We start from the raw sequence: 9,798 nt of genomic DNA on the forward strand, positions 1-9,798 counted from the left end.
ATTTATTTGTAGTAGTACAACAAGTGATCTGATGTTTGGATGAATTTGTTTACTTCTCCATGTGCCATTTGAGAGATATTTGGGCTATTTTCAGTTTGACAATAAAACTATTGTGAATATCACCATAGGAGGATTGACAGAATTTGAGGGCAGCTTGGGCTATATCATGAGTCTAAGGCCAACCTTGGCTACATAGCAAGACCCTGTCTTGATCAGTCTATCTATCAATCAGTTGATATACAATTTTGTAACCCCACCAGAAACATAGAGAGTCTAGTTGCCCCACATCTTCACTGGTTCGTGTGTGTGTGTGTGTGTGTGTGTATACACCAGGCAAGGGGGTGTTTGTTTGATTCATTGGTTGGTTGGTTGGTTGGTTTCCGAAGGATTTTGAGACAAGGTTTCCTGTAGCCCAGAATAGTTTTTGAGCATACTATTTAGCAGAAGATGGTTTGAACCCCTGACTCTCTAGCCTCCACTTCCCTAAGTGCTAGTGTTACAGGCCACAATTTAGGGTGATTTTTTTTTTCACTTTGATTTTGAGTGGGTATTCTACTATGGTTTCCATTTGGAAATGGAATCTCTTTTGCTTTGGTTTTTTGTTTGTTTGTTTGGTTGGTTGGTTGGTTGGTTTGGTTGGGGGTTTTTTGTCTTTTTTTATTTGTTTAAGACACAAAAATCTCACTAATTAGCCTGAAAGCTAACTATGTAAAACAGGATGACCTCAAAAATCCCAAAGATGCAGCTGCCTGTCTCTAAAGTGCTGGCAGTAAAGCCACAGCACCATGTCTGCCCTGACTCTCCCTCCTCCTTCCCTTCCAAGTCAAACGCATAAGCCATTCCTTATGAGTCGTCTGCTTTGTTTATTGAGACAGTCTTTCCCTGAGCCCTAAGACTCACTAAGAAGTCTAGGCTGGCCAGCCAAGGAGCCCCAGGGATCTGTTGGTCTCTGCCTCCCTAGTGCTGTACACCACCTTACCAGTCTCTGCCTCCCTCATGCTGGGTTTACAAACGTGTACCGCCTTACCTTGTTTCTTTTCCTTTTTTTTTTTTTCTTTTAACTTTTGATTCTTTGTGAATCTCACATCATGCACCCCAATTCCACTCATCTCTCCATCCCTTTGTATCTTCCCCCACACTTACAATCCCCCTCCCCCAAAATCTTGCGATGAAATCTGCAGTATGTCACAGTGTGTCCCACAGTATACCCTTTTGTCCACACATCTTTACTTGCAAATGTTCTGGTTCAAGGCCTCTGGCTTCTGCTACTCTATCAATTCGGGATCCTTACCAGGACTCCTCTGGGATATCCTGCTGTTGCCTTGTGTCGTGGCTATCCTGCAGCTTTGGATCTGCAGGACTGATGATATGCCTAGTTTCTTAAACGTGGATGCTGGGACTCTAACTCAGGGCTCTACCTTACCAACATGCCCTCATTGTGAAATGTTGGGAACTCTCTGTTACATTTACACAGTAAATATTACTTCCATCATCATCATCATCAGCAGCAGCAGCAGCAGCAGCAGCAGCAGCAGCAGCAGCTGTGTGGGCCATGGTATACACATAGAGGTCAGAGGTTAACTTTCAGTACTCTGTTCTTTCCTTCCACTGTGAAATCTGGAGGTCAAATTCAGATCATCGGATTTATGTGGCAAATGTCTTTACCCATGGAGCTGTCTCACTGACCCCATTTGTCATTTAAGCAGGGTCTCACAAAATAGCCTAGACTGCCTTGAAAGCTGGAATCCTCCTGCCTCAGTCTCCTGAGTGTAGGGGATTACAGGCATGTGTAAACCATGAACGCTCTATTACTTAGCAGTGTCTTTTGAAAAAAAGCAAAAGTTGTTTCTTTTGATGAATTCCCATTTGACATATTTTTCTTTACTGATTACATTTTTTAATATATGGTGTCTGTCAGTAATGGCCAGGAGCCTTGCACAGACAGCCTCGGGAATTCTTTCCTTCTTAAGGACTCCCATTCAGGCAACTCCAGACCCTTGACAATGCTGCCCCAAAGAATTTTAGGTTGAGTCAGAGTGAAGCAGTCAGTGTGTTCATTAAAATAAGGGAGAATGACCGGGCAGTGATTGCACACTCCTTTAATCCCAGCACTTGGAAGGCAGAGGCAGGCAAATTTCTGAGTTCAAGGCCAGCCTGGTCTACAGAGTGAGGTCCAGGACAGCCAGGACTATACAGAGAAACCCTGTCTCGAAAAACCAAAAAATAAAATAAAATAAAGAATGAAAGCAGAGTGAAAGAGAGAGGCAGAGACACAGACACAGACAGACATGGTTAGAAAAATTACAGTACACATCCACAATATGAATGTAGACTTCTCAAGACAGAGTCACATAAATGTGTCTTGATAATGGTTAACATATATGCATATATATTTATATTTATGATTTTGTGGCTTTATATTACCTTGATCAGAGGATTCCGAGGATGTACTACTCAACAGGGTTTAACTACTAAACAGATAAACTTTAAGTTTCAAGTGAGTAAAGGCAGGTGGTCTAACTCACTCACTTCTCTTAGCGAATTCTCCTCTGCTGAGAAGTTGCGCTGTGGTTTTACAAGGTTCAAGGTTCACTATTCAGAGTTGGGCATGCTCACGGGCACAGGCATCCTGACTATAAACAAGCACAATTTAACTGTGGTTTTGAACACTCTTGTTGGAGATGCCCTTAAGAACACGGACATTAACTCTGGAATTTTCAGTTGTCTTTTAGTTTCTTGAATCTCACTCGGTAGGTGAGGCAAACTCAATGCCAGTGTAAGCAATTTCTCCCTCTTATGGCCTCTCAGTTTTCCATGCCTTTCCATCTTGACTCGATATTTAAGACAATCCTGCCTGATCAATGTTGCAACATTTTCTTCCAGAAATTTTATGTTTTACTCTGCACATTAAGCCTGCATAGTACACATGGAATTCATTTTTGCTTATGATGAGGTTCAAGATGATCTTGAATTATGATTCTCCTATGCCCACCTTCCTGCCCGCTTGAATCACAGTGGTGTACCACCATCCTCTGTTTATGGGGTACTGGGGATTGAACCCAGGGTTTCAGGAATGGTAGGGCAAGCACTCAGCCAACTGAACTTCATCCCCAGCCCCTTGATACCCTCCCTGGCTTTTGGGTGTATGGCTATCCTGGACGGTTTGTTGAAAAGACTATCTTTTTTTGGATAGTCATTATACCTTTGTCAAAAATCCAAAGCCCATGGGTGGTGGCATGCACCTGTAACCCCAGAATGTGACAGGCGTAAGGCAGAATTTCGAGTTTGAGGAAGCCTTGGAAGCAGAGTGAGACCTAGTCTCAAAAGTGAACAAATAATGGTCTGAAGAGATTGCTCAGCATTTAAAAAAACACTTTCTGCTTCTGACGGGAGCCAGGTTAGGTTTCCAGCACCCACACTGAGCAGCTCACAACCACCTGCAACTCTAGCTTCAGGGGATCTGAGTCTCTTCTCTCCTCTAAGGGAGTCAAATGTGTGAGGCTCACCTAACGGATGCAGGTGTGCACGTGCACATATGACCACGAATAAGAAATAAACTTTTCTTAGAAACAAAATGTCTACCCCAAGCTTGTATAATAATCTACACAGCACTATTCATAATATCTCTAAAATGGAAAAGAAGTAAATGCCCACCAATTGGTAATCAGATCCACAAAATACAGTGCATGAAGCCACTCGAGGGGATAATATTAAATGATAAGAAGGGACAAAATGCTAATCCATTCTGTGATGTGGAGGGATTGTGAGAACAATGAGCAAAGGTACAGAAGCCAGTCACAAAGACAGTGTTCTATGATCCCACTTCTGTGATGATGTGTCAAGATGAGAGACTCTACAGAGACAGGAAGTGCATGAGTGTTGGCTGGGTTGGGGTGGGAGAGAGGAGTGGACTGATGGTGGCCACAGCTGCTGTTTTAGGTGTTGGAAGTACCCTAACCTGGGGATGGTTGTACAGCTATGTGACCATTCATTGTATGGTTTACTTCCATGAATTTTATTATATATAAATTAGATCGAAATAAAGACTTTTTTAAAAACCTTTTTGAGCCAGGCTCAAAGGTTCACACCTGTAATTCCAGCACTTAAGAAGTGAAAAAGGAAGTTGGGCAGTGGTGGCGCACGCCTTTAATCCCAGCACTTGGGAGGCAGAGGCAGGAGGATTTCTGAGTTCGAGGCCAGCCTGGTGTACAGAGTGAGTTCCAGGACAGTCAGGGCTACACAGAGAAACCCTGTCTCAAAAAAACAAAAAAAGGAGGGTCAGGGGTTCGATGACTCTTGGCTACCTTGAGAGTTTGAGTCTAGCCTGGGCTATATAAGGTCTTATTTCAAAAAGACAGTAACAAAAACACCCAAAACTGGAAAAGAAGAAAAGAAAAGAAATGTAGTTGAGCACGTTGGTAACACCTATAATATCGAGAAGCTAAAGCAGAAGGATTACTCCCAGTTATAGGCCAACCTGAGGCTGAAAGCAGTTTCAGGCCAGCATGGATTACACAGTAACACACCTGTCTCAACAAACACACAACAAGACTAAACCATCACAGTTTTTTCTCATATTTTTGAATCTCTTGGTTTTTTGGGACAGGGTTTCTCTGTGTAGCCCTGGCTGTCCTGGAACTCACTCTGTAGACCAGGCTGGCCTCGAACTCAGAGATCTGCCAGCCTCTACCTCCCAAGTGCTGGGATTAAAGGCATGCGCCACCACCACCCAGCATATATTTGAATCTTTATCTGAAGGTTATTTTGTTCCATTAATGAATTTGTTTCTTTGCTTGGTTGTGACAGAGTCTCATGAGTAGTCCTGCCTGGCCGAACTCAATGTGTAGAACATGCTGGCCTCAAACTTATAGGGGTCTCTCTGGGTTTGCCTCTGCTGTGCTGGGAATGCAGCCATGAGCCACCTCACTTCCCTTGTGCTGATCAACTTGATTCCTGCTTTCCCAGTGTCACTTTCCCTTGACCAGTGTCGTTTTGTAGTGAGTGATATCAGGAAGTCTGACTTTTCTAAATCTGTTTCTTTTAAAACTCATTTTTTGGGGCCAGAGAAATGGGTAAAAGTTCTTACAGCTAAGCTTGCCAACCTGAGATCAATCCTCTGGACTTATATAGTAAAAAACTGATTCTCAGAAGAAGGTGCCCTCGGACTTCTCCATGGATGCTATGGACACACACACATACACACACACACACACACACACACACACACACACACACACACTTTTTAACATAATGAACATTTAAAGCCATTTTAGTCATTCTAGTTCTCTTTCTTAAGTAATGCTTAGAAGTCAAGCCATTGATTTCTCCCAGCATTCCTAGTGGAATGTTGAATGGCTCACACTTTATAGATCACATTCTGGGGGAGCTCATGCCTAACTTAACAGTATCGAGTCTTCTAACCCACAAGCATGCTCATCTCTCTCTCACAGCCTTCATCTGCTTTGATTTCTCTGATCTGTGTTTTGTTCTTCCAAACAGCAACCTTGTCGGTGTTTGTGACAGTCACATCTGCTTCATGGCTTTGTTTTGTACCATTGCAAGTGGTACTACATTGTGCTTTGTGATTTCCAATTGTGCATTGATTGTAATGAAATACATTGTTTTAAATTGGCTGTGTGTCCTGTGACCTTGTGAAATTGCTCATTAAACCTAGTAGGGTTTTGGTACATTATTTCAAGTTCAAGGGTGTTTGTTTGTTTTGGAGAAGTTGTTGGGTTTTTAAACTATTATTATTATTATTATTATTATTGTTGTTGTTTTGTTTTGTTTTGTTTGTTTATTTGTGGCAAGGATTTGCTGTGTAACCCAGGTAACTCTCACACTCAATAACCTCCTGGAGTACTAGGATTAAGTATGTATACACATACACTTAAGTGCACATGTGGAGAAGTCAAAGTGGCTTCAGGGGATTGAACTCAGGTCCTCAGCCTTATACAGCAAGCTCCTTTACCCACTGAGCCAGCATGCTGACCCTGGGGGAGATACTTCAATGTTCCATTATAATGCTGAATAAGAGTGGTAAAAGTAGATGTCTGCATGGTCCAGGGTATTTTGCTTTGGTTTTGAAACAGCACCAGGATATATAGCCCAGGCTAGCCTCAAACTTATTTCCTCCAGCCTTGACCTTCCAAGTGCTAGAATTACACCATATCTGGCTCAAAACTTTCAGTATTTTGCCATTAAGTATGATGGCATTGGTAAAACATTGCCTAGCATGTACATGAGTAGTACCATAAAGAAGTTGGTTAGATGTAAGTTTTTTTCCTTCCTTAATGACAGTTATCTTGTTGGCAGTGTTCCTCTGTTTCTAATGCCCTGAGAGTTTTATAAGTGATGCTGTTTTGGGACATCTTGACATAGCCATACAGCTTTCTCCATGAGGTTTGGTGAATTACACCAATTGTATTCCAGACACTGAACTCCCTATGCTTTCCATGGAACAAACTCCATGGATCTTGCTTGGGTCAGACTGTTTTCCTCCAATGATGATATTTTAAAAAGCAATCTCAATATACTCAGGTGTGTACAGTATGCCTTAAACATGAACATGTCAGGGGCAGAGTCAGGCAGATCTCTGTGTGTTCGAGGCTACCTGGTCTAGTCAGTGAGTTCCAGACCAGCCACGACTACGTAGTGGGACCCATGTCCAGCAAACACATAAAAAGATGAGTCCTTCGGGAACTGATTGACTTGTGAGGACTTCACACAAACGACAGAGCTGGTGTTGTAACAAATGAGCCGGAGGGAGCCCCTTGGTCCCTTCTACCTCTCGAAGATAAAGCAACAAGGTGCCATCTATAGACCAGACAGCAAGCCCCCACCAGATCTCCTGATGGCTTGTACATCCCAGCTTCCAAAATAATTTTTTTTATTTATAAATCACTCAGATCAATGAATTATAAGAACAGGATGAACTAAAACAAAAATGTTACCCCTTTCTTCTGTTTGCTTGTAAGGTTTACTCATTCTTATTCTGTGTGTTTGAGAATTTGCAGGCACATATGTCTGTGTACCATGTGCCCTCAGAACCTCGAATACCCTGGAACTGGAGCTACAGACCTTGTGGGCACTGGGAACTGAACCTGGGCCCTCTGGAAGAGCAGCTAGTACACTTAAACAGTTAGATAACACTCCAGATCCCTTTTGGTTTGTTTTTGTTTTTGTTTTTGTTCTAAGGTAGGGTCCTGTGGCTGGCCTTGAACTTCTTTTTAAAAAAAAGAATTATTTATTTTTATGTGTATAAGTACACGGTATCTGTCTTCAGACACACCAGAAGAGGGCATCTGATCCCATTTCAGATGATTGTAAGCCACCATGTGGTTGCTGGGAATTGAACTCAGGACCTTGGGAAGAGCAGTCAGTGCTCTTAACCATTGAGCCATCTCCCCAGTCCCATGGCCTTGAACTTCTAATCATCCCCTGATTTCTTTCTTGGCAAGAAGAGCTATTGGTTTTTATTTCTTGTTAAAAAAAAATTATTTATTTTTACTTCCTTTCATTCTATAAGTATAGGTGTTTTCCCTGAAGGTATGCATGTGCATCATATGCATGCAGTTCCTGAGGAGGCCAAGTGAGGGCATCAGATCCTCTAGAACTGGAGTTACAGATGGCTGTGAGCTACCATGTGGGTACTGAGGACAGAGCCTGGAGCTCTGAGCAATAGCAGCCAAGGCTCTTAACCACTGAGTCACCTCTCCAGGCCTAGTTACTAATTTTTGAATATTGACTTTGTGTCCCGATGCTCTGCTGAAATGTGTATGGCATCTAAAGGTTTTTGGTTTTGGTTTTGTGGATGCTTGGTTGTTTTTGAGGTTGAGTCACTGTTTATCGCCCTGGCTGTCCCAGAACTCAACAATGTAGACTAGTCTGGCTTTGAACTCACAGAGTTCTTCCTTCCTCTGCCTCCTGAGTGCTGTGATTAAGGTGTGTGCCTTGTTCTTGAGTGTGGAGGACCTTAAGGTGTAGTTATGTGAGATCTTTTGCACGTTTTAGTGAAAGAGCTCACAGCTATCACTTCTTCTTAGCACTGACTTAGCAGCCCAAGACTCAGTAAGCCAGACTTTCATTTCCATTAAGAATATTATTAATTCTTGGAGAATTGCAAATATGCATACTATGTTTTGATCATATTCCCTCCCCCACTCCTTCCCCTAATTCTTTCTAACCCCCACACCCCCATGACTTTCCCAATTTCATGTCCTTATTTTACTTTATTTTGGTAACCCCTGGAGTCCAGTTTGAACTGCCTGTATACTCGTGGGTGTGGGATGACCAGTGTGGCCAACCATTAGCAGGGGCTACACTCTTAAAGAAAACCATCTCTCCCTCCTCCAGACCCCAGAATCTGTTAATAGCTCCTCATTAAAAGGTTTACATTTTTTCACACTTGTTTCTTACATGATCCATTGCCCATTAAGAGCGCATTACTCCATTTCCATTTGTTTGTGGAGTTTCTTGCCATTAATTTCCAGTTTTATTGCACTGTGGTCTTATATGATGCAATAAAAGATTTTGATTCTTTTCTACTTGTTCACACTTGAGCTATATCCTAGAATGTTTCCTGTCTTAGAAAAGGTTCCAGGGGCTACTGAGAAGAATATGTATTCTATATTTATTGGAAAGAATATTTTTAACTTAAAAATTGTTTTAATTAATTTATTTAGTGTGTGTATGAGAGAGAGGGAGAGGGAGAAAAAGGGAGAGAGAGAGAGAGAGAGTATAGAGGTCACAGAACAACTTCAGTTCTCTCATTCTTCTTTATGTGGTCTCCATGATCAAACTCAGGTTACCAGGTTTCTACAGCAAGTGCCTTTATACACAGCGCCCTATTGCTGGTCTGTATGTATCCTGCTGTGGTGTGTAAGCGATGTATGCAGGAGCATGCATGCCCTAGGGACCATGCAGAGATCGGAGTACAGTTTTTGTTTTCTCTTTCCACCTTTCTGTAGGCTCCAGGGATCAAGCTCAGCTCTCCAGGCATACGCAGCCAGCACTTTACCCACTGAGCCACCTTGCCAGTTCCAGGAATATTCCATACATCTCTGTTACGTCCGATTAATCTATGGGATGGTTTAACTTGAATTTTCTTAGTTTTTAACCTGGATGACCTTTCCAGACACAAGAGTGTCACCATGCCCAGCTGGATTTAGATTTTATATTCAGTCAGCTAGTTGATATTCCTTCATTGGCGAAGTGAGACTATTAACATTTAACGTTACTGTTGAGAGATACTGACTGATCCCTGTGCTTTCATTGGTTCTCTTGTTGGCAGTATGAGTATCAGGATTGCAGGTTTATTGAGTTGGACATGTTGAAATCCTTTCTCTATCCCTTCCAGTCATCCATTCCACTCATTCTTTCCCAAGCTTCCCTTATTGAGAGCATCTTTAGTCTGAATATAGTATTCCTGTGAGCACTTTCTGCAGCTCTGCCTTGGTGGTCATATACTGCCTTGACTAGTACTCTTCTTTTTTTTTTTTTTTAAAGATTTGTTTATTGTTATATATAAGTACACTGTAGCTGTCTTCAGACACTCCAGAAGAGGGCATCAGATCTCATTGTGGATGGTTGTGAGCCACCATGAGGTTGCTGTGATTTGAACTCAGGACCTTTGGAAGAGCAGTTGGTGCTCTTAACCAGTGAGCCATCTCTCCAGCCCCTTTTTTGGTTTTTCAAGACAGGGTTTCTCTGGATGTCTTGGAACTCACTCTATAGACTAGGCTGGCTTCAAACTCAGAAATCCACCTGCCTCTGCCTCCCAAGTGCTGGGATTAAAAG

The sequence above is a fragment of the Mastomys coucha genome, unplaced genomic scaffold (genome assembly GCF_008632895.1).
Source record: "Mastomys coucha isolate ucsf_1 unplaced genomic scaffold, UCSF_Mcou_1 pScaffold20, whole genome shotgun sequence".
NCBI lineage: Eukaryota > Metazoa > Chordata > Mammalia > Rodentia > Muridae > Mastomys > Mastomys coucha.